Source organism: Aulostomus chinensis, chromosome 22 (genome assembly GCF_037954235.1).
Source record: "Aulostomus chinensis isolate RoL2024-O1b breed Wild chromosome 22, RoL_Achi_v1.0, whole genome shotgun sequence".
NCBI lineage: Eukaryota > Metazoa > Chordata > Actinopteri > Syngnathiformes > Aulostomidae > Aulostomus > Aulostomus chinensis.
Genome location: NC_141341.1, coordinates 4,360,585 through 4,382,871, shown reverse-complemented (window position 1 = coordinate 4,382,871; position 22,287 = coordinate 4,360,585). Strand labels below are relative to the sequence as shown.

General features: G+C 45.0%; 1 protein-coding gene across 2 annotated transcripts in view; it reads left to right on the top strand.

Moving 5' to 3' along the window:
- pvrl2l (PVR cell adhesion molecule related 2 like) overlaps window positions 1–22,287 on the top strand; it is a 302,926-nt gene that overhangs the window by 100,908 nt on the left and 179,731 nt on the right. The window lies entirely within an intron of this gene.

Genomic DNA, 22,287 nt, shown 5'->3' with positions numbered 1-22,287 from the left:
TCTTGAGATGTGAGGGGGGGTGTCAGTCTCCAGTCTTTTAAAAGTCCTTTCAAAGTCTCCTCGTGTGTGTTTGGCGTCGCTTTAACACGCATCCTGGACGGATCGTAATCAGGGAGCACAAAGATGCTGGGAACCGTGTGTAAATGTATGCAGAGTACATTGAGCTTCTGTCATTCGGAGGTGCACGGAGGATGTGTTTGATCGTAGTCCAGACATTTATAGCTACGTGAGCAGAACCGCAATATTCCTGTGGAGCTCAAACCTCCGTAGCCGCGCATCAATGAGCCGTGAAGCTGATCGCCGTTGAGACGGGTTGGCAAGGTTTATTTTTATTGCATGTCATTGCATGTCAACATCACAAGACTAACGAAATGTGCCGCTGTGTTCCTGGGGAAGGGGTGTGTGTGTGTGTGTGTGTGTGTGTGTAAATAGCTGAGATGTTAATTGAGCCACAGAACGTCTGAAGAGCAGATTCAGTAAATCATTCCTTTGTTTTAGTGCTGACTTTGGCAATAAAATCCGATTCGATTCAGTTCCAGAAAGTGATTCACCATGGCAACGGGTAAAATAAAGAGGGGGAGATCATTTCAATCCAGTGGAGATAGAAAGATGAGTATGTGTCAGTGTGGACCCCTCCTGAAAAAACAGGAACAAAGGAAGGAGTTATAATAACACTATTATCCAACATTTACTTGGCCAAGTCCACTCATTCATCATTTTCCAGCCTTGAATCGCCTCAGTGGATGATAATGTACTGTAGTCCAGTCTTACCTTTGATTCTACAATAGGCCTTTGCTCATTAAACTGCACGCGTCTGGATTAAAACTGAGACTTTTCTCTTTATTGAAAATATTTAGTTTGTAAAACTGAATTTCTCTTTCCTTGGGGCTGCAATAAAAAAGTACCTCGCACAGAACAATGGGTAAAAAAAATGTAACCGTCAAATTGTCGCCAAATTTCTACATTTTCATAAACCTTTTCTGAAACATTGTGTGCATCCAAATACATGAAAGGAAACTCAACTTCTGACCAGCGAGACAAACCGGGCTTTAGGCCGTAACTGCAGAATTCACACGTTGAATTTTGCTAACTTGAGTGTGCAACAATGTCAGCCGATGGAGCGACGGCCTGTTTTCTCCAGAGCAGTGATTTAATGTGAGATGAGAATGTTCCGCTGAGACGCTTGTCTGGCCAGCTTTCAATCCCAGTGGCAGGTTGAGGGACAAATGATCAGCGTTCACGCAGCCAAAGACAGAAAGACGCTGAAAAGGTTTGATGAAACTCCTTCAGAATCGGCTCGACGTGAATGTGATTGGAACCTGAACCTGGACTTGTCGACTGAAGTGTGTGACTGTGAGGGAGTAATTTGGGTTTAGTGTGAGTTAAAAGGGGGGGGGGGGGGGGGACTCTTGAAAACACAGCAGTGTGTGTGTGTGTGTGTGTGTCGCTCGTGGTGGTGGTTCATGTTTGTTTTCATCAAACTATTCCAGAACACACTCTTCTCAGGTAAGAAATAAGGCTGCACCATTCCAGATGGGGCCGAGTTCTCTCACGGTTAACATCAGCGTAGCGGTAAATGGAACGTTCCCCGCCATTGTTAATGAAAAACCCTTGTAACCGCTCATGTCCACCAGCTTTGGAACAACCACCACCTCCACGCCGCACAACACAAACTTGCAATGTGCTCGCGAGCGAGCAAACGAAGTGACATATTTTGGACAAGAGGTCCGTTACAAGCGCAGAAAAACGGCTCTCAAATCAATTCTTACTTCTTTTTCCATATTGTTTCCCTCCTTTCACCCCCTGTGCTTGCTGCGGCAGCGGAACATGTCCCGCTCCTTTGCCACGCAGGCTTTCACGTTCCTGCCAGTGTCCATGGGTGACTGCCGGCCCAGAACGTTCTCTTCCTCCCTGTCTTACATCAAAGATCCTGAGCCGTCCACCTCCAGCCACCGGCCCTCTCGCGCCGTCTCTTCTCGTCTTGTTCAGGAGGTCTCGTTGTGTGCCATTACCAGGCGCTTCTGCAGGTGGTACGAATAACCTCCCGATTCAGGGAAGAGAAAATAGTCTTTGCTGAGGCCACATTAATCCTCAGCACACAGCAGTTATGTCTCTCTCTCTCTCTCTCTCTCTCTCTCTCTCTTTCATTCTCTCAGACTTTCTTTCCTTTTCTTTGTGTCTTTCCACACATGAAAACCTTCAGACAGTCATCAAATACGTGTTCATACCTGTATTGTACCTGTACACATGAAAATATCACACAAGCATCGTTGCTGCACACGCACACAGACACACACGCACACAGACACACGCGCACGTAAAATTCAGACAACGTGGTGCACAAACAAGCCATTCACAAAAGTAATGTTCTGCCAGAGGGGACTTTGGGAAAATTAGTTTTTGGATGGATTATTATTGTGTTGTGTAGTCTGGCCTGTTGCCCTGGTCTCTGCTCATCTTTGTCCTCTGAAGTGGCCTGATGTCTGCGGTCCCCGCTGCACACTAAACCTCCCGCGGTGGATGTAAAAACATAGGATTAGTGGGAAACACAAGCTTTTATTTCCATCCCAAATGTTTAGAAATGCACACAGGGATTTGGTGATCTGCCTTCCTGTAATTATGGGTTGTGTTGTGTGCAGCTCAGCAGGCAGTTTGCAATTGAGTTGATACACATCAGAGTGTACCGGTGGCCCCGGCAGCATCAGAGCTGGTTAGCCTGAGTGGATTATTAAATAGCAGGCAATTAGTAGAGTTCTAGGGTCAAGTTGGACATCAATTCAGACTCTGTAGGAGCAGGGACGAGTCTGTGGGAGGTCGGTGCGTCCAGACATCACACTGACCTCATCTTTTTCCATGCATCAGAGCACTCAGAATGTAGCATTTTGGCTTCAAACAAATAATAATTAAAAAAAAAAAAGTAGAAAACATACTGAATGCAACAACGACAACAAAAACTAAACCCTGGTAGGAATATGTTCCAGTTCAGAAAACACCTTCCCATCTTTTTTCTTTTTTTTTTCTCCCACTGTGTGAAAACAAACCAAAAAGGAACAACAACAACAACAACGACAACAAAAAAAGTCATCAAATAATTCTGACCAACTAAACAAGCCCCGCTAATTTCAACTGGTGTGTCGTAGCAGTTTGGTGGATGCTGCCTGTTCATGGGAGGGAGCGTTTGTCTGTGGCTCTACGTGTGTTGCTTCCACTGCAGTGGGAGCCTGGTCGGATGCCGCGTGGTAATTGAGGTGGCGGTTGCTAATTGTGCTGCTGGCATTCGATAATGGAGGAAGATTTCTCTCCGTCTCCGCTCCAGTCTCCGCTGCGCTCTTTTATTTCCTTTTCATCTCCATTTTCTGCTTTTATAACTCAACAAATCTCAATAGTATAATTCATCTCCCAACTCTCTCCCCCAGATATCTGACTCACCCAACTCTGTTCTCTCTCTGTTTTAAGCAGGTGCGAAAGATGTCTCTCACCAGACGCCATAGAAAGATTGTGGAAAACTTGGCTGAGAAGTCTGTTATTTTTCATCGCGGCGTGTGTGTTATTAGTTTTCTTCTTCAGGAAATACGTTATTTAATAACCTGAGCTTCAAAGATTTTGAAGTTCTTGTTAAATCAAATATCCTTTGCTGGTTTCTTCTTCCTCCAATTTGTTCTCTTGATTTAAAGATCTCTCCAGTGCAAATAGTGTTTTTTGGGGTTTTTTTTTGTTTTTTTTTGGATGAAATGGAGCCTTCAACATCATTTCAGCAGTGAATAATCAAAACAGAAAAGTACATAAGACTCGTCTGAACATAAAATAACCATGAAAAGTAGATCAAACGTTCCTGTGCTTTCGGTTTCTCATTCCCGACTGATTTAAGCGGTGTGTTTATGTGCTGTCCTGATGCTAATGGCTGTTGTGACTCATGGTAAACACCATCTATCTCTGGCACATGGTGTATTTAAAGAGATTAATCAGGATTCACGCTGTTAAAACTGTTAATTTGACATCCCCAGCGCTCAAGCTGCCTGCAATCCCTCTCACGGAGTCATGAGAAGTTTAAGAAGTACGCGTGCGTGCCCATGTTCAGAAATGGTAGGCAACGCTGAAATCCAATCCTAAAGCAGTGATGGGCTAACGACATGAGTGTTTTGAGGACTTTCCCCCGGCCTTTGATGCAAACGTGGGTTCTAACTACAAGTGACAGACTTCAGCGTGGTTGCAGCGTCTGCAAAAGTGGCTCCGCCTTGACACCGAGGAGCGGTGACAGTGGGAGGTCGTCGAGAAATACAGCAATGATCCAGAGGTGGAGAAAGACATTGTCCCAGATCAGCTAAGTGGGTTCACACAGGCAACACGTGAAGTCGAGAGATCAATAAAACAAGCGCAGCAGCAGTTTTCAGGCGCTCAGAGGGTGTGTGTGTGTGTGTGTGTGTGTGTGTGTGTGTGTGCGTGTTGGAAGGATAGAACTGCAGAACTAAGATTTTTGGGGGGAGGGATAGAATGAAGGAAATCATGATTATTATTAAAATCAAAGATATGAAAAATTATTATTATTATTATTCCACCTCAAAATAAGAATTTGTTAAAATAAATCTTAAAATACTTTAAAATGGAGGGCTGTAGTTCTTCAAATTAGTTCTCTCTTTATTCCCATTAAAAAAACAACGCAACACACACACACACACACACACACACACACACACACTCCCTTTCCATGGCCACTCGAGCGCTTCGTCTTTGACATCAAAGTAGTCGCTTCTCTGTCCAAGAAATGTACTGTTTTTGAGTGGTTTCAACAGGATGTATCGCATTTAGAACCTAAAGATATTCTTAGTCGTGACTTCCTTTGAGGTCCCCAGTGAAAAAAACAAAACAACGAATGCACACACCTTATTTGTGCTGTCGTTGTCTTAACTCACTCACTCAGCATCCATCGCAGCACATAAAACTCAGAGTGTGAGCACAAACTCCATCTCAGGCAAAATGTCGATGGCACCTGTGCTGCCGCTAAAGACTATCTAGTTAATTTTGCACCCTGATGAAAATTAAATCTACTTCCACCTACCTTGATACTCTGCCAAATCAAATGTCTTGTGCTTGTGTGTTTTTAAGTACTTGGCACCAGATCTGCTCTGTCAGGACTTTTCCGCGGGCCCTGAAGACTGCAGTCATTAAACCTCCTTTAAAAATGTCTGTTACAGATCCCTTAAATAATAAACCACTACAAGCCTGGATCCAACCTACCATTTATTTTTAGCAAAGATTTATATGTATATATATATATATATATATATATATGTGTGTGTATATATATGTATGTATATATATACATATATATATATATGTGTGTGTGTGTATATGTATGTATATATATATATATGTGTGTGTGTGTACTTTACACTTCCTTTGTGTGTCAAATGCTTTTTAATCCTGATTTAGAACACAAAACACCACTGAGACTGCACTTTTTTTCTGAGTAAAAAGGAGTTAGTTAACTGCTGCGTTTTAACACGTGACCATCACGCGCTAACCGATGGATGAGAAAAGTCTGCACAGTGTATAAGGGCTCTGTATTAAGTTGGTTCTCGTCATATTTGCAATGTATAGTCAGGATTTTTTTTTTTTTGGTCTCATCTTATTTTATCAATTGGAGTGGACAGAAATGACATGGAGTTCCTCAAGGGTCAATACTTGGGCCTCCTCCGTGACAGTATTGCCATACTCCCTCTTTTTGTAACATCTCATATTTGTACAATCTATAAATCAAGATTAAAAAAAAAAATTAGAAATTTGGGTCAACTTTAGCACCTGGAGCAAAAAAAAAACAGAACAAAACGAAAACAGAGAAAGAAATCAGCCTCTTCCCATCTTAAAAAAACACAACAAGAATCAAAGTATTTCTCTCTTTGAAAGTTGCATTTCAGCAGCCTGATATTGTAATTGTTTCTTTAGTGAGAAATCAATGAGCCGGCTGCAGCTCATCCAGGACGCTGGAGCCAGAGGTGCTATCACCAAGAAGGTGGAGCACATTAGACGGGTTCTTAAATCACTGTTCTGGCTTCCTTTGTGTCAGAGGAGATATTTGAAAACCCTTTCACGTGGCTATAAAGCACTTAGTGGTCTTAGACCTAAACACAAGTCTGATTTACTCAACATCAAGAACCCTGTGGTTCTCAACACTGAGGAAAGCTGACCCAGATGACCCAAGTGAAACAGTTCTTTTTTTAAATACACTCTCCACCTGTGGAACTGCTGTCAGGGCATAAGACGTTGCTACTATTGCACAGTCCCTTCCCGTGAATTACTTCTTTTTACGCTTTAACTATGAATCTGTTGTCTTTTGTTTTTATTGTCTTTCAAATGGGAATTGAATGCCTTTTTGTTTTTTATTGTTTTTAAATGGACTTTTAATGTCTTCCTTTTGTTGTGTTCTTTTCCTGGTGAATCACTTTGAATCGGCTTGTGTATAAATGGTGCAGTAATAATCATAATAATACTAATATTCCATTTTCATTTGCTATACATTCCTAATCTCCGTAAAAGCATAACTTTCAAACTTGTTGCGTGTTGCATTATAGGCCCATTTTGACCCGAATGGCAGTGGAATTCTTTGTGTCACTGGACGGAGATGTCATGAAGTCGCTGGTTTCTTAAGTTCTCGTCTCGAGATCATGCAAGAAACCGTCTTGTGAAGTTATGCGCGCGTGTCTGAGCCACTGGTGCTTCAACCAATCGCCAACTTTTGAGGCGGTGTGGCCGCGGTTTTGGGTGTGACGACTGCAAAACGATTCGATACGATTCTCAACGCATCCCCCTGACGAGGTAGATTTAATGTCAGAACCCACCCGCCACGTCTGACGACTTCGACTCTGGGGACAAAGGCCAGAATGTCAGGGTTCCTGGTGTAGCCGCGGGCTATCTGCTCCAAGACTTCCTCGTTCCATCCGCTGCTCATTGTTTACAGTCTGTCCAGCAACTTGAGACGTTGGCATGGTGTTGAAAGATGATGTGTACGAGCAAAGCTACTCAAACGGGAACCAGAAGCTTCCCTGTACAGACATTTCCCTCCTTGCCTGCTGCCCATGCTACAGTGGGATCGGTTGTATCAGGCCTGGAGAGTTTCTCCCTCCTCTTTGACTTGCTTTGGCTTCTACACCGGTTTGTTGATCTGACAGGTTTGTGATGGACAGATGGTTCATCCAATCACCTGCCAAGCATGTTTTTAAAACATCTGCCCTTGTCCAAACAGCTTCTATGAGCACTTCTCTGTCAGGCTACAGGTAAAGTGTTCCAACATCCAGAGAGAGGACCGGGGCGGTGACATGCAGTAATGGCTCTCGAACAAATTCTGTGAACCAGCAGCTCTGTAGCCCCTAGCAACAGAGAGACAAGCTGGTAAATAAAGAAGAAATACTGTACAGAGCTGCAGTCATTTTTATCTCTCTCCATCTCTCTGCCTCTTTGTCTCAATTCGATTTCGATCCCAATTTACAGGCTTTCAGGACTTATTTATGGTCCACTTCTGGTCTCTTTTATATCATGAACCAATTCTGTTTTTGTTTAACATTCATTCCAGCCTTTTTCAATCTACAACCATCTTCTTTTTTTTTTTTTTTTGCCTCCTTCCAACTTTCCTCTCACATGTGTTCCTTGTCTCCCCCCCCCCCCCCCCCCCCCCCTTCCCTTCTCCTTCCTCCCTGCCGGCTGTCCCTCAGGTCGGCTGCAGAGCGTCTAGATGTTGCTTGTCAATAATTTAATAAGGAGGGAGCTCTCCCCTCTTAACCAGGGTTTTGAATTATTAACCCGTGCTTCCGTGTGAAACATTGCATTTTGGCGCGCTCACCTCCCGTTGCACGGGTTTGTACTGTATTTGTGAGTGGACCAGAAAAAAAAAAAAAAAAGAAGAAGAAAATAATTGCCTGTCAAAAATGATGGAGCATGCCAGCCAAGTACAAATCGCTACCTTCTGCAGCCTGTTTGTATTGTTGTAAATGTGCAAGTGTGTTTGTGGAGGTAGATAGCCAGGGAATACATCGCATGCATGTTTTATAAAGGCCTGTCTGCACTGCCGAGTAAACGAGATGCAGTCTTCATTCGTCTTGTCTTGAGTGCGCAGATATACGTGTGTGTTTTCTGTTTATGGCCGTTTTTTTGTGTGTGTGTGTGTGTGTGTGTGTGTTTTAAGCAAAAGTATGCAAAGGTTGTTTCAAAGTGTACATCCATCTCCCTGAGAAGAGCTGAGACGCTGAGACTCGCACAGTTTTATTCGTCACCGCAGACAAGTGATTGTAGGTGTAGCATTGGTTATTAATGTGGACTTGTGAACATGCAGCTGGGCTTGGAGGTTAGTCTGTAGTGGTGTCTGCGAGCTTGTCTTTCTCCCTTTGCGTACTGTGGCAGAACCGTGTGTGTGTGTGTGTGTGTGTGTGTGTGTGTGTTGAGCTCAGCTGGGTAGATGGACGTTGTTGCCATCACAGATGAAAGATCGTTATTCATAGATTTAATTATGTGCTGAGACTCGGTTACAACATGGGAATCCTCATCTGGCCTTTAAACAAATGTTCAGAAACACAAACTACAGGAGGGGGGGGTTCTAAGCCCTCAATTTAGTCCCACAGTCAGGGAACAAAGCCTGATTGCTATTTGTAACTCATCAAAGCTATTGTGAGCCTCCTGTCACCGTTAAAGTCTTTCCACGTCTGGGTGACTGCCAGCTGCAAGGGGAAAGAAAAAAAAATAGATGCGAGGAGTGAGGTGTCACAGATGACCATCAGGCTTTGCCTTATGTCTGTAAGACTAAATTTAGGGTGAGAAACCTCCGTTACCGCGGTGTGTGAGAGCAGACGAATGCCGAGTGCGACATGGCAGTTATGCAACAGACAATCAACAAAATGATAAGGTAAACATTTCAAATTACAGGACACGCTGAATAGGTGTTACTGAAGCATAGTTAGCAATTATGAATGCTAAGTGTGCCCCTTAATTGAAGAGGTTACAATATTCATGAGTTAAACGCCGTGAGTGTCAGTCTGGGGCCAGGATTTGGGGTTTCTGGTGTGTTGTTGTTTTTAAATATCTTTATTTCCGGTGAAGCCAGAGGACATCCAGTCCAAGACTTCCGCCTTCAGTCCCTTGCCCATTGTTTTCAGGCCGTGTAGCGACTTGGGATGTTTGCACGGAGTTGAAAGGCAATGGGTACTGTGTCCAAAGTGAGCCAGACTGCACTCTGCAAAACAGTTTAAAACCACTGCAAGCAGGCCTCGCGCCGGCGTGATTGGTCAAAGCCACGTTTTCTCCCGAACCTGCAGATTCTGGATTAGACAGCAGAACCTGTTTGTCAAGATGATCTAACTGCTAACTCAGCGTCAGCCTTCTGAAATGTACCTTGACTGTAAAGTCGTACTCATAAAAGACGTAAACAAAACCTTTCGGGGCAGTTTGCTGTAAAAGCGCTTCTGCTTGTGCTCCATCAGCAGGCGCCTGTGAGATGGAACCGTTCCCGCAGGAAGTTGCCCGTCCTCTGGCTTCTTACTTGATGCCGTCTTGAAACTGTGGCATTTCCCCGATGAATGGACAACTTTCATGCTTAGTCCTGATAACAGGTTACCCAGGAGGGGAAGCGGGGCCTTTCTCAGCTTCTGTGACTCAGTAACCTGCTGAAAAACTCCATGTGGGTGAAATGGTTTGGGTTTTTCAGTGTGTGTGTGTGTGTGTGTGTGTGAGAGAGAGAGAGAGAGAGTAACTCGACAGCCTAAAAGTGAAACCTTCTTGGTAGAGTGTGTGTTTCCGCCCCAAAGCTCCGTCCAATCAGGTTTCATGAATGATGATGTAGAAGATGTGTGGTGAAATATTTGAGGTCAGTAGACGCTTGTCTTTAAATAAACTTCCTGATCAGCATCAAAGAAGGAGGAAGCGAGCCCTCCAAACCCGCCGAGATGCTGACTCGTCTCGCTCTGTGGCGCTGACTGGCGAAGCGTCGTGGCTCCGCACACAAGAAAGCAACTTGTCCAGCAGCTCGTTCTCATCCCTTGCGTCCCGTCTAACTGTGAATTTTAATTGGCTGCATCTGTAGGATTTCTCCTCAGTGGCACGACAGCGCGTCGATGCTGTCGCCGGTGTGGTCGGGAGGGGAGGTTATTAGCGTCTCACCTTTGAAATTGCGGCAGGTGCGTGTTCTTTCAGAGTCGACACGGTGTGTTACCGCGCGACACGTCGCTGCCTAGTTAGCGACAACCACTCATCCTCCTTTGAAGCTTCTGCTGTTGTTGGGGTTGATCAAAACTTCAGATGGAAATGAGGTTGCAGATTAGACGAGAGCCTGTGAAGATTAAAGGTGATGGTTGTTTCTTTTTGTTTTTTGTTTTATGCAGTGAGGATTCCTGGGCTCGCTGCTCCAGTACACAATACAACAAGCTGCTGCCACGAATTAGAAGCCATCATGCAAAGAGAAAAATCAGTAGTTTGTTAGTTTTTACCTTTGAGGTCTTCAGACTTTGTTGTGGAAGCTAATTAGTGTTGTGTTTCTGTGCCCTGGGAGACCTGACAAGTGTAACGTGGAGGTAGCCGGGGCGGCGTGTATCCTTCGCCCCTGCCTGGTTAATTTATCATTTGCATCAAATATGTTAATTCTGTACTTTTTTTTCCTGAGAACTTGAAAGGATTTCAGTGATTACAGTGTCTGAATACAGTGTCTCGTTAAATTTGGACAAATTGGCCAGAGAGTATGCAACCTGCTCTCCATCCTTTGATGTGCTGCTCTGAATATTGCTGTAATCAGCAGATCCAGCGCTATTATTACACCCGCTTTCTCCGGCGAGGCCGCCTTTCCCCGGCCGGCCGTGTGATTCGACGGCCTCGAGAAGACGACACGTTAGCAGTTCCTCCAGCGAGGGAGGGAAGTCGCTTCTAGAGGCCTTTCACACTTCTGTCTCGGCTGTGGGGAAAAAAACCACAGGTTTGCATTTGACTCCTGTTAACCTTTGTAATCAGAGGTGGTAAAAGTACACACGTTTAGTACTCAACAATCAGAGGTACCGACACTTATGCAAACAAGACTGGGGGAAAAAAGGACGTATATTCATTCAAATGAAAGCAAAGGTGTGCACAAAGAGTTTTCTTTTATTTTCCATATTGATTTTGGGGGGGGGGGGGGGGGGGGGGCTCCTGGTTTTCAGGCCAGAATAGTTGAGCGTCACACAGATGGAGAGTTTGTACCAAAAACTACACGCCTGCTACGGGTCGCTCAAACGTGCGTCTGCCTTCACTCACGCGTGCGTTGTTTGCGGGGCCAATGTGAGCGCGTTACACTGTCAAAACTCCTTCCTGGCTCTCTCGTCCTCGCCGCTGCGGTCGATGTCACTAACACGCGCGGATCCGCACAAGTAATACTTAAAATTTGCTTCTTCTGCACCAACATACACTTCCATTTCCCATCTGTCACACAAAAACCGCTAAATCTCTTTTTAATTTTCTCAGTATGCCGCTTTTATATAGCTTAGGCACAGAACCAATCACATGTCGGCAAGCGCGCTCACACACACACACACACACCAGCGGCGCAGGCCTCAAAACAGACAAATGATGGGAATGAAGTGGCATAAAGGCAGAAATAATAAATGGGGGAGAGGGAGACCGACAGCAGAGAACCAACGAGGAGTGACACAAGGGGAGAAAAATAGAACGACACGATAAAAAGGACTGGAAGACATAAAACTGAGAGGAGACAGCGATGCACTGCAGAAATAAGAGCATCAAAGAGGAGAAGAAAGTGAGTTGCGGAAAGAAAGGATTCCAAGAAACGTATGGGCAGATGGATAACAAAAGCAAAGTTGGTGGGGGGGGGGGGGGGGGGGTTGAACGCCAGTCAAGTCGAAGAAAGAATCAAAGATGACCTGGAAAAGAAAGAGAATCAGTTAAAGAACTGTGACGGGTTGTAAAGAGCGGTGACGTAGTGAGCGAGCCGTGCGTGATGGTAGAATAAGACCAGTATCTAAATATATCCATCAAACACACACACACACAAAATCAACAACTACTTACAGGCTGATGGTGGTGAATGTTAGCAAACATAAACTGAATCTTTACGGCCTTGCAGCTCGACCAGAGCGTCGCACGTGTGCCGTGCGTTTGCGGGCTAACCTGGAAGTTAGCATCCCCATGGTTCTCCCAACTGAAGGCTAAAGGGATTTTAAAAATTTTTATTTTTACATTGGATTTTCAATCATTGCTGTAATCACTGCTGCTCTGCAGGAATATTGCCGTTTGGGTTACAAATTTTAAAAAAGCAGTGTCAATCATTTTCAGTGTTAAATTAGCATTGTGCTGTTAGCAAACTACGCTGCGGACTCACGATTTCAACGTCACCGCTAGCTTCTCCTGCTTCAGCGTTTAGACGCTTGCTAGCAGCTTCCAGAAACTTAAACCCTTTGCGTTTCAAGACTTTAGTATTTATTGATATGTATTTTTCTGTGGAAGTAAAGGTTGAAATACCTTCAGTCTCACCCTCCCCACGGACTTCATTTCAAGTATTTAACCAAAAGCCATTAAAAAAACAACAGCAAAAAAACGTTGACGTTCTGAGTTAATTCGTGTTTTTAGGATTCAGTCCTGCTTGTTCTCTGGAATGTATTTCGAATTCTTGCTCTTAAGACCGCTTCCAACTCATGAGAGTGAAAGTACGAAAGTGAACCTGCGCAGATGTCAGTCTGCCCTCTGAGTTTCTGAGGGAAGAACTAAAAGCGGATAGAAACTTATTTTAAAGAGAAGAGTAAAGTGACAGCTTTGAGGGAAAAACAAAAAAAAACAACTGTCATGCGGTTAACATTCAGGTCAGACAGTTCAACGCTGCGATTAATGATTGAGTCGTTCTGGTACGTTCGACCTGAGGACTCACTCTTCTTCCTCACGAGTCTCAAACGCCGTTGTGTCGTTTGTTTCATGGTTGCTGACACACTGCATGTTCAATGGTGCGTATTCAGATAAACAGGACAGCTGTGTTTAGGTTATTACTGGGGTTTGATGAACAGACTTTGTCTTCCTGGGTGCTGCGGCGGTTCTGTCGCACTTGGAGGGTGTTTTCACTGAGGACGTCTGCTTGTTGAGGCTGAAAACACCATCAGGAGAGTTGGTGGTGAATCAAAACGGCAAAACATGTGGCTAAAAGATACAGTTGAGCAATCGCGAATGTAGAAATATTGATTTGTAGCAACAGTAGTGACACGGACGGATCAGTGGCTAAGTCGCTCCGGACATTTTGATGGATTTTTATGTCATTTTATCCGGAATATTCAGTGTTGGCGGGATTTTAACAGTTACAACAGAAGCGAGGTGCTGAGCATCTTCCGTGCCGAGCTGATGGATGTTCCAAGCCGTCACAGGTAAAGAAGAGCAGAACCGATACCAGAGAGGCTAAACGTCACATCCAACACGTGCTGAACAGCAGCTACAACCAAGGAGCTCTTGAGCCAGGCAGGAAAAAGCTCCTGAAACCACACAGAGAGAACGGTTTAGTCCTCTAATACCTGGTCATTACTGTTTAGTACACCGTTAACCAGGACTTGGCTGAAGCACGAGACTTCCTAAAGAGGGTTTGTCCTCTCTCTGGCTCTCACCCAGAGCAAAGACCAGTCACATCTGCTGACATTTTTACTTCTGCAAACTTTTGACTTCTGTTGCGAACAAAGCGTTTTGACTGAAACTAAAAAATATTTATTCCCATAGTCGTGTGTGCCTGTCACCGAAATCTTTGCAGTTCGAGTTTTCAGAAGAGCAGCTCCAGTTCACGCTGGGAAAAATGCTCGGGGGCTTTTAGTGATTACCTGGCCCTGGTCAACTGCGAATGGCACAAACGTTCCATTTGGTCCATGGCAGGGCCAACACTTATAGAGACAGACAACCATTGGCTCTCCCAGCCACGCCTACGGTCAATTTAGAGTCTGGATTAACCTGGTCCCTCTTGATGTCTTTGGACTGTGGGAGGAAGCCGGAGTACCAGAGAGAACCCAGCAGGAACAGAGAGAACATGGAGACTCACCCAGAAAGACCCTGTGCTGCAGCCGGGGCTCGAACCTGGAACCTTCTAGCTGTGAAGGAGCAGTGCTGACCACTGCACCACCCTCCTGGTACCAACTTTTCTTTGGTTACCAAAGAAAGTGATTTCCTCCTTTGCCTGATCATGTCAACACCTGGAGGCTGCAGAGGAAAACCACAGTCACATCAGGTCAGAGTTAAGGCTCAAGAGCACCTCGGTGGTGCTAAGCCAGCGCTGCTTCATCACTTTCCCGTACCAAGATTTATGCTGCCGGTCCTGGGGATTGAACCGACAATCTTCTGAACATAAATAAATTTCCCCTAACTTTTACGCTACCAAATTTATAACAGTCTAATCAGCCTTTGATGAACACCAATCACAAACACAGCTTCATTGTACTGTGAGTGCGACTTCATTGCCTGCATACATATTTGATATGTAGGGAGTCTCCTCAACAATTCCAAATGGGATTATTTGCAGCGTAAAGAGAAAATAATTGTGTGCTCATTTGCGCTCTTAGTAAAGCGCAGCAAGACATGCAGCTAATCTCCCTCTGTGTCTATTTTCTCCTTGTCCTGCTGCTGCCTTTATGTTAATCTGACAGCACTTGATTCAGACTTGTGCTGTGTGAAGAAAATGTCACTATATCCGAACACGCTTGTCGCCATGACTTGGATGTTAAAGATACCCTGAAGGCTGTTCATAAAATAGACCCAGCGTGTTATACAGCCGATACATTTACATAACTGAATCTGAAAAGAGAGCAGCAAAGACTGATGTTACATATCAAGTACAAATTTTTTTTTTTTTTAAACGTATTCTTAAATAGTAATTAATTTCTGTGCTGCGAAAATGTAACAGCGGCAACATTCTGCAGGATTAGCAGGAGATGATGGGGTCTACAAAGGTCATGACCCTGGTTCATTTTGACAAGTACTTCTCCTGAAACATGAGAGCAACCAAGAAGAAACGGTGCTGAAGAAGAAAGGGTGATGGAGGAGCCGAGATGAAAAGAGAGAAGAAGATACAAGGAGCAACGCTTTGAGGAAAATGAGCGATGCAATAGACCCTTGGATGTAAGGATGGCAGACTCAGGGCCAGAAGACACAGTATTACAGTACATGAAAGCTGAGGAAAAGTGGCGTGGAGGGAGAGGGAGATGAAGAGGAGCGTACAAAAAGTGATGGAGCTGAAAGAGAAAGAGAGCAACAATACTTATCAGAGAGAAAGGGAGAGAAGGCCCGAGTCCGACCTTGAGAAAATGTGGGCGAGGATGGGTGGTGGTGGGGGCAACAATGACGAGGGAATAACAAGAGGCACAGTTAGACAAGGGGGAAGTTGAGATACTTGATGGGCCTGAAGGCAAACCGTTAGCAATGGGATGTAGGAAGAAAGAGCAGACGTGTCCTTTTGATTTGAAACCTTTCCAGGTCCGCAGAAGACTGTTAGATCCAGGGACAAGTGACTAAACAAGACTACAAAAAAGAGGAGGAAGCGCGAGGTTAGTTGTGGTAGCGTTCAAGTCACACGTAGCATAACGTTAGCTTTCCTACCTCTGATGATTGCATTTATGCTTTAAAAAAAAAACAACAGCAACAAAAAATCCCACAAAAAGCCCACATCATTGTTGGAGATTATCTTGCTGAACAAAGCCAGCCAGTCTCATAAACAGAAACAATCCAAATCCAGTGTTAAATTCCACCGGCTTGTGGTGGAGGGAGCCCGTGTTGATGCTAACGTGTGGATTACAGGACAGAAATACGTCGTCCCAGCGGCACTCTTTAGCTTCAACATCAAGTATTTCCATATTTTAATGCACATTTTGCTTGTTATGGAAACAGTAAAATGTGTTTTTTGCCTTGACTGAAAAACAGTGAACGGACACAACAGGAGACATTGAATCGATATAAACTCTGACAAAGTCCTGGTTATTCTGAAACTTTGTCTTTGTCCCTGGCGAAGCAGCGACGTGTCCGACACTAACTGGCACCGGAGAAGGATGTTCCCAACCCGACAGGAATTCCTCAAGACCAAGTAGCTGTGGATGATCAAAGCAGCGGCGATTTATTTTATTGATGGGTTTATTTTTCTTCTACGCTCACTATTACTGCTATTGTAACATTGCCTCTCCCGTCCTCCGGCGACACAAAAACGCACCACGAAATCAGATTTATTTTCCTGGAAAACGGCTGTAAATCACGTTTACTCCTCTGCTGCCTTTCGGAAATCTGCTCAAGATTTCGCTTGACGTTTATGGAAATTGTTATCCTAGAAAGACTCTTCTGACATGTTGGAGACACGACAGGTGTCATAGATAATGCAAGCTAAAGAAAAGCTGAACTCGAGGCGGGAAGTGGCGACGCGACAGGAAGTCTCGGATGACCTGCCGCTTCATGTGCTGGCACCGTGTTCATTTTAAACCTGTGATTATTTTCATTAATATTTCAATATTCCTTGCTTTCACTTCTTGTTAGAATATAGTACCTCAATGATATTTTGCCTCCAGCAGTGATTTAAAAGGGTTCTGGTAGAATAAAGGAGTGTACCAGACACAGTGAGTGGTTAATTAAAAATGAAATTTCACAGGCTGATGAATACCAAAAGGAAAAAAAAAAAGAAAAAGAAAAGCCTGCTACATTAGATGTGTTTGCTCAGGTTGATGAGTTTTTCAAGCTGCCATCGAAACCAGCGAAAACATAAAATCTACCTTCTCATGTTTGATTTCGTTGATAGCGTAAATGTTACCTCCCGGACCTTTAAATTTAAAAGATAAATAACAATGCGATTGACAGGTTTCATTAGTTTGAACTCTTTAAAAAAAAAAAAAAAAAAAAAAGATGTCAGAAAGATTTCAAGATCCCGTTTCCGCGGTTGGCACTCATCAATGTACAAATACATTCAACGTGTTGAAAAAATTTGAGCGTACAGGTGGGGGAAAAAAATATAATCAGATGCAGATGTTGTGGTTCCGTTGGGTGGTCGTTATGAGGGGCAGAATCTCGAGGTAGGACAAGCGACTCTACCTCCCAGGATGAGATACAGTATAGATACATGAAGTGACAGATGTCCTCCAGCGGCTGCAGTGGTTAGGACCAGAGCAGGAGAGGACGTGATGACGTCCGCAGTGAGGGAGGAGGAGGAGGAGGAGGAGGAGGAGATAGCCACTCATCCACTCCCTACTTCCAGCCTTAACTTTCACTCTCATCTGACAATCACAGCATTCTTTTAGAAACCACGGCCACGATAATCTCTTCATCTGGGGGGGGGGGGGGGGGGGGGGGGGTCATCATCACCATGGCAACAGGAATAACCAAACCAGAGCCAAGTAGTGACTGAAGCTGCCATCATTCCGCCAACCAAGTGTTTTTTTTTTTTTGTGCCTGAACCAACCAAACCTCGGTGTTGATGCATTTTAAATCCTCTTTTCTTTCCTGCAGTTTATACATCCCATAGTTCCCTCGGTTAAAACACCTTCGTATTCCCTGAATCACACGGATTAAAGACGTGAATAAGTAGCAGCCCAGAACCGCACCAAGGTAGAAACGAATAAATAGACGAAGACAGTATTGTAATACATATTTTTGTCGTATTAAACCAAGTAACTGTCATGAGTTTGAGCTGAACGTCGCCGGTATATTTTACCATGGAAATGTTCTTGTTTCATATGTAAACGGGTGTTTCAGAGACTGTACTTTCCCCGCTCATAAGGAAAAAAAATCATGGAAATTTATTGGTAAAATTGTCTATGAAGTCTCAGGATACTTTTTTTCTTTTTTCTTTTTTTTTTCCCCAAGATGAATTACTTGAAGTTGAAATTGAATTTTATATCCAAGGTTAGTTTTATTTCTTTTTCACAATCCTCCCTGCAAATTTTAGACCTGCGTTTAATATATGTCCCAGGTCTCCATGGTGACAGCAACCCCGTCTTAACATCATCATCTGCGTAGATAAAACTGTTACGACCGGAGCTTTAAAGTAAGTCCCTCCAATCGGCGGCGGGGGGGTTGGGGGGGGTGCAGCTTTATCAATGACAATAATAGCTGATATGCACCATCTGGCTCACTGGTAGATGCAGTTCACTCCATCTGAAGCGGTGTAATTGTAGCGATAACACGAGAGATAACGCCTTGATAACAGCTTTTCAATGGACCGATAACATCTGAAGAGGATTAAATATTGCTAATTGGACAAGCAGCTACTTTACTTTTCTTTTTTTTTAGAACAGTGTTCCATTTTGTCTTGCACAAATCTTAATTTGGTTCCAGAGTGCATCTGGAAATCGTCAATATCCGCTTATTTTAAACTGGATTTTTTTTTTCTTCTCGTGAACGGAGACAAACTACAGAGAGAAAGAGAGAGATGGGAGGTGATGGAGGGAATATGGGGGGGGGGGATGAGAGTTGGAAGGGGGGGGTGTTGAGACGGACGGGAAAAAGGAGCAGGAGGGCAGAGGATGACAAGAGAGGAAGATACAGAACGAAGTAGAGCGAGCGGGGGAGGTGGGGGGTGGAGGGTCAGTCAGAGGGCAGGAGGAAGGAGAAGAGGCTGATGGCTGGAGTTGAGATGAGTCTGCTTAGTGTCTGTCAGTTCGACAGGAGAGAGACGGAAAACAGCTGGGGGCTCTCACTGCATCTCTGTGTGTCCGTTACTGCCAACTGCCAACACAGGACGCCCTGTATATGTGTGTGTTTACACCAGGGAGAGAGAGAGGGAGAGATGGGAGGCATGGCAAGGACAGCCAAAGATCATGGACACACCCACATACTAGCAGACATACACATGTACACACAAACACACACACACCTGTGTTGGCAGTGCTTGGTCAACCTACACGACCGTTGGATGTGATTGCAATACCTGCAGAGATAACAGATTTAGAGAGGTCACACACACACACACACACACACACACACACACACACACACACCAACTGCAGATGCCCGGTCGCAGCAGTTCTCACACCCTTAATATGGTAGAGCTGTCATCACTGCGCCAAGAGAGAGAGACAGAGAGATTCTTGGATCTGAATTCACTTGTGGAGGGGCGAGCGAGAGACAAATAGGGATCCAGGTTCTGGATTGAATCGTGGCGGCGAGTGAGAAGTGACTGTATCCTATGTAATTTCAGACTATAATGTCCTGGTACACTGTGTTCCGCCCTCCCTCCCTGCAGGCGTGCATCCGTTTCTTCTCATTTTAGAACACAAAGACCACCCCCACCCACACCTCCACCCACCACGTCACTCTGTTCTTCTGCTCTGCTCGCTCCTGTTTGCCATCTGTGTTGCAGTTGTGTTGTCCCGTTGTTGTTCCCAGCGTCTGTTGTAATCAGCTTTGGGGTTGTTTTTTTTTTTTTTTTTTTTTTTGCATGTTGCCATTCTCTCCTCTCTCGCCGTGGCTTTATCTCCTGCTGCAGATGGTTTTTATCTGTCACGCCGCTCGTTTGAGGTCACTTAACGTGTCTCAAGAGGGCAGCGATGCCGGATTATCTGCTCCCAGATTATGGTAGAGGTGTGTAGAGGCCGCTCTATTAGTCGTATGACCGCACCACCAAAAAAAAAAAAAAAAAAAGCAACCTGATGTCATAAAAACACATGACCACGACCTCTTTAAAACTGCATGACCAGGTGGCGGTTCGACATCTGTTTTAATTGTGTGTCAGCGCCATGGCAACACACGTAGGTGGACTGACTGATGTGCTGCAAATCGGGCTTGAACTCCAACGCCCTGTACACAAAGGAGTCGCTCGGCCCAAAGGGTTTCTGACAGGAAGCCCCAACAACTGTAGAGAATGGAGACCTTTATTGAAGGGGCTAATATTGACCCTTGAACAGTGGCGTGATGTACGCCGCCGGTTTGGTTCCAGTGTGTGTTCAACTGCCGGGGTGGCGGGATAGACTTTGGAGCAGTACTTACCTGTACTGTTACGTCTGGTAAGAGAACAACTGGAGTTGACAATTGTCTCGCTGGCGTGAGGCCTCAGAGAGCGTCTGCTAATTTGCTGCTCGCTCTCCGTACACATCGGGTTGTTGCCCCCCCCCCCCCGATCTGTTTTCGTCACGGGTGTTAAATACTCGTCTCCTGATCTCGCCTTATTAATTTGTGTTCAGCTTTGTAATCCGGTTATTTGCCACTTGCTTCTCATTCTGGCAGAAAATATCAGTAATTAGGACTCAGTGGATGGCTGCCTGCATGACTCTCGTTTTAGCGTTTGACTAAAGTGTGCTTGTTAAAGCGGACCTGTGTCGCTTTGGGATGAAATGAGCCACATCCGCCCCCATTGTTGGAATCCACCCGTCTGCCTCAGTGGTTCGCAGTCCCAGCCGACCCAGGAGCGATGAGTCACACGCTGTTTGTTTGGGGGTTTTTTTGGAGGAGGGGGGAGGGGGGGGGGGGTAGAGAAAAAAAACTAAACCAGAATGTAATCCAATATCTCATCAGTGCGACCTGGGGAAAATCTGCTCTAAATCTTGTGATCATGTTGCTTCACCCGTAAACCGATCACAGTCGTTGTTTTTTTGGTTAAGTTGGCAGCAACGCGACTCCGTTCGGCGAGTTGATTTCAGGGCTCCTCCGTCTGATTCCTCTGTTCAAACACTTGATAGCTGGTGGATTCTGAAGAGTTCAGTTTGACCGGCGGGCTTTTATATGGTAATGTTGCCTTACTTTTTACTTTTTACAGCACCACACGCTCCACATTACATAATTAGACAGTTTCACACTTGGACTTGGAGGCTTTTTTTTTATGATGCGCTCTATTTGATACTGGAAATAGGAGTGTGGCAGGTGTTATGCACACACCAATGAGCCAATTTCCTTTGTGTAATAAAGCCTTTCAGCGTGCCAGGTGAAAGTTAAAAGCAGATCATACTGCAGGAGACGAGGCGCTTGCGTGGAAGTAATCTCTAATAGGATTCTAATGAGGCAGCTAAACGCAAATAAATGTGGAGTGGGTGGACATAATGGAGACTTCAGAGAAGCTTTCTGGGAAAAAGCTCATCGGAAACAGGAAAGAAAAACACAATTCCTGTCAGCGTCAGAGGAGGATGCGTTTAATGAATGAAAGAGCTCCTTAGCCGGCGGCCTGCTTGTTACCCCACACCAGAAGAATAATCATCCATTCAGCTTTTAGCGACATTATTGTAGCGGGTAATGTAGCACGACCACATCATAAAAAAAAACCCCGACAAACAACAGGTAGGCCGTGACCGACTCGTGGTACTTCTTCCTCTTCTTCTGTGCAAAATTTGAGGCTGTGAGATGTGGAAAAAAAAAAGAAAGAAAAGAGTGTCATAGAGGGACAGCGCGGTGGCGCAGTGGTCAGAACTGTCGCCTCACAGCAAGAAGGTTCTGGGTTCGAGCCCCGGCTGGAGCACGTTGTTCCCCCTGTGCCTGCTGGGTTCTCTCTGGTACTCCAGCTTCCTCCACAGTCCAAAGACATCAAGAGGGGACCAGGTTAATCCAGACTCTAAATTGACCGTAGGCGTGGCTGGGAGAGCCAATGGTTGTCTGTCTCTATGTGTTGGCCCTGCCATGGACTGGTGACCCGTCCAGGGTGAACCCCACCTCTCACCTGAAGGCTGCTGGGATCGGCTTCACCCCGGCGACCATTAACAGGATAAGAAGTAGAAGATGGATGGAAGGACGGAGTTACTTCTCGGCTCAACTGCTCATCAGCTTTCGTGATATTAGACTCTGTGGGTTGTTTTTGTTTTTTAGCGTAAACCTGACGAGGAAACAAACCTTCACAATTCGTACGAGTTACGGTCGCTTCCCACCGTCCATCGGGGGGTTGCGCTTCCTCTACCGCTGCTTGTATTTTCTAGCAATATTGAATAAGCATCTCGTTTGTTAGATAAGCATCTCGTTTCTTGATCGCCTTCTCGTCTTTTTCCTTTTCTTTTTTTTTTTTTTTGAATAATTCCTTTTGATGAATTTTCTGGCTGGACTTTGATCCAGGCAGCCAAATGCGAGCGTATTGAGCAGTGGAAGCACATCAGATAGGGAAGTCAAACTCTTCAATGGGAGTCTGAAGAGAGCTGCACAGCCTTGATCCTGAAGGCAGGGGAATGAATAGGAATGCCTGCACATGAAAGGCAGCGTGGGACAAAAGCCATCGACACGAGCGCTGTGGACGCTTTGTTTTCTACAGATATGATGGCGATCTATCAATTAATACAACACACCATGATGGTTCGAGCTCCCGCCTCTTCAACTCTTTGTCCTCCCTCAAGTCGATCTTTCTTCTCCGTGCAGAAAAGTCGGCTC